Genomic DNA, 3,410 nt, shown 5'->3' on the forward strand with positions numbered 1-3,410 from the left:
TTGGCCGCTTTTCTCTCTGAGACGGTTACATTTATCGTCTGCAAAGCTATGTCGCGTGCTGCGGTATGCGGAGACACTAAAAGCACCATAGTATTACACAGAAGAAGCTTCTAAGCTGAAGCAATAGCCATAAGAAGCAGTACAATTCAAGTTTTGGTTATCGATTATTCACTTTTTAGGCGGCTTTGGTGCCTTGGACAAGAGGTGGAACCTTATGATTTTGCATGAAAGGAGGACTAGCAGCCGCGTTGCACGGGAAAATGTGAAAAGCGTTCATATGTAGTAAAAACCTGAGAAATCCGCCCGTTTTCGTCAATTGTTATCGAATCTACTTAAAGCCAGATCGTCACATTGGCCGCTCTTCTCTCTGAATCGGTTACATTTATCGTCTTCAAAGCTATGTCGCGTGCTGCGGTATGCGGAGATACTAAAAGCACCATAGTAGAACACAGAATAAGCTTCTAAATTGAAGCAATAGCCAGTAAGAAGTAGTACAATTCAAGTTTTAATTGTCGATTATTCACATTTTAGCCGGCTTTGGTGGCTTGGACATGACCTGGGACCTTAATATTTTGCATGAAAGGAGGACTAGCAGCCGCGGTGCACGGGAGAATGTGAAAAGTGTTCATATGTAGTAAAAACTTGAGAAATCCGTCCGTTTTCGTCATTTGTTATCGAATCGACTTAAAGCCAGATCGTCACTATTGCCGCTTTTCTCTCTGAGACGGTTACATTTATCGTCTGCAAGGCTATGTCGCGTGCTGCGGTATGCGGAGACACTAAAAGTAGCATAGTAGAACACAGAAGAAGCTTCTAAGTTGAAGTAATAACCAGTAAGAAGTAGTACAATTCAAGTTTTGGGCGTCGATTATTCACTTTTTAGCCGGCTTTGGTGGCTTGGACATGACCTAGGACTTTAAGATTTTGCATGAAAGTAGGACTAGCAGCCGCGTTGCACGGGAGAATGTGAAAAGTGTTCATATGTAGTAAAAAGCTGAGAAATCCGTCCGTTTTCGTCATTTGTTATCGAATCGACTTAAAGCCAGATCGTCACATTGGCCGCTTTTCTCTCTGAGACGGTTACATTTATCGTCTGCAAAGCTATGTCGCGTGCTGCGGTATGCGGAGACACTAAAAGCACCATAGTGGAACACAGAATAAGCTTCTAAGTTGAAGCAATGGCCAGTAAGAAGTAGTTCAATTCAAGTTTGGCTATCGATTATTGATCTTCAGCCGGCTTTGGTGCCTTGGACAAGAGGTCGAACCTTAAGATTTTGCTTGAAAGAAGGACTAGCAGCTGCGTTGCACGGGAGTATGTGAAAAGGGTTCATATGTTGTAAAAACCTGAGAAATCCGTCCGTTTTCGTCATTTGTTATCGAATCGACTTAAAGCCAGATCGTCACTATGGCCGCTTTTCTCTCTGAAATGGTTACGTTTATCGTCTGCAAAGCTATGTCACGTGCTGCGGTATGCGGAGACACTAAAAACACCATAGTAGAACACAGAAGAAGCTTCTAAGTTGAAGCAATAAAAAGTAACAAGTAGTACAATTCAAGTATTAGTTGTCGATTATTTACTTTTTAGCCGGCTTTATTGGCTTGGACATGACCTAGTACCTAAAGATTTTGCATGAAAGGAGGACTTGCAGCCGCGTTGCACGGGAGAATGTGAAAAGTGTTCATATGTACTAAAAACCTAAGAAATCCGTCCGTTTTCGTCATTTGTTATCGAATCGACTTAAAGCCAGATCGTCACATTGGCCGCTTTTCTCTCTGAGCCCTTTACATTTATCGTCTGCAAAGCTATGTCGCGTGCTGCGGTATGCGGAGACACTAAAAGCACCATAGTAGAACACAGAAGAAGCTTCTAAGTTGAAGTAATAGCCAGTAAGAAGTAGTACAATTCAAGTTTTAGGCGTCGATTATTCACTTTTTAGCCAGTTTTGGTGGCTTGGACATGACCTAGGACCTTAAGATTTTGCATGAAAGGAGGACTGGTAGCCGCGTTGCACGGGAGAATGTGAAAGGTGTTCATATGTAGTAAAAACCTGAGAAATCCGTCCGATTTCGTCATTTGTTATCGAATCGACTTAAAGCCAGATCGTCACATTGGCCGCTTTTCTCTCTGAAATGGTTACGTTTATCGTCAGCAAGGCTATGTCACGTGCTGCGGTATTCGGAGACACTAAAAGCACCATAGTAGAACACAGAAGAAGCTTCTAAGTTGAAGCAATAAAAAGTAACGTGTAGTATAATTCAAGTATTAGTTGTCGATTATTCACTTTTTAGCCGGCTTTATTGGCTTGGACATGACCTTGTACCTTAAGATTTTGCATGAAAGGAGGATTAGCAGCCGCGTTGCACGGGAGAATGTGAAAAGTGTTCATATGTAGTAAAAACCTGAGAAATCCGTCCGTTTTCGTCATTTGTTATCGATTCGACTTAAAGCCAGATCGCAACATTGGCCGCTTTTATCTCTGAGACGGTTACATTTATCGTCTGCAAAGCTATGTCGCGTGCTGCGGTATGCGGAGACACTAAAAGCACCATAGTAGAACACAGAAGAAGCTTCTAAGTTGAAGCAATAACCAGTACGAAGTAGAACAATTCAAGTATTAGTTGTCGATTATTCACTTTTTAGCCGGCTTTATTGGCTTGGACATGACCTAGTACCTTAAGATTTTGCTTGAAAGGAGGACTAGCAGCCGCGTTGCACGGGAGAATGTAAAAAGTGTTCATATGTACTAAAAACCTGAGAAATCCGTCCGTTTTCGTCATTTGTTATCGAATCGACTTAAAGCCAGATCGTCACATTGGCCGCTTTTCTCTCTGAGACGGTTACATTTATCGTCTGCAAAGCTATGTCGCGTGCTGCGGTATGCGGAGACACTAAAAGCACCATAGTGGAACACAGAATAAGCTTCTAAGTTGAAACAATGGCCAGTAAGAAGTAGTACAATTCAAGTCTTGGCTATCGATTATTGATCTTTAGCCGGCTTTGGTGCCTTGGACATGAGGTCTAACCTTAAGATTTTGCTTGAAAGGAGGACTAGCAGCTGCGTTGCACGGGAGAATGTGAAAAGTGTTCATATGTAGTAAAAACTTGAGAAATCCGTCCGTTTTCGTCATTTGTTATCGAATCGACTTAAAGCCAGATCGTCACTATGGCCGCTTTTCTCTCTGAAATGGTTACATTTATCGTCTGCAAGGCTATGTCGCGTGCTGCGGTATGCGGTGACACTAAAAGCAGCATAGTAGAACACAGAAGAAGCTTCTAAGTTGAAGTAATAGCCAGTAAGAAGTAGTACAATTAAAGTTTTAGGCGTCGATTATTCACTTTTTAGCCAGTTTTGGTGGCGTGGACATGACCTAGGACCTTAAGATTTTGCATGAAAGGAGGACTGGTAGCC

The sequence above is a fragment of the Schistocerca gregaria genome, unplaced genomic scaffold (genome assembly GCF_023897955.1).
Source record: "Schistocerca gregaria isolate iqSchGreg1 unplaced genomic scaffold, iqSchGreg1.2 ptg000265l, whole genome shotgun sequence".
Lineage (NCBI taxonomy): Eukaryota > Metazoa > Arthropoda > Insecta > Orthoptera > Acrididae > Schistocerca > Schistocerca gregaria.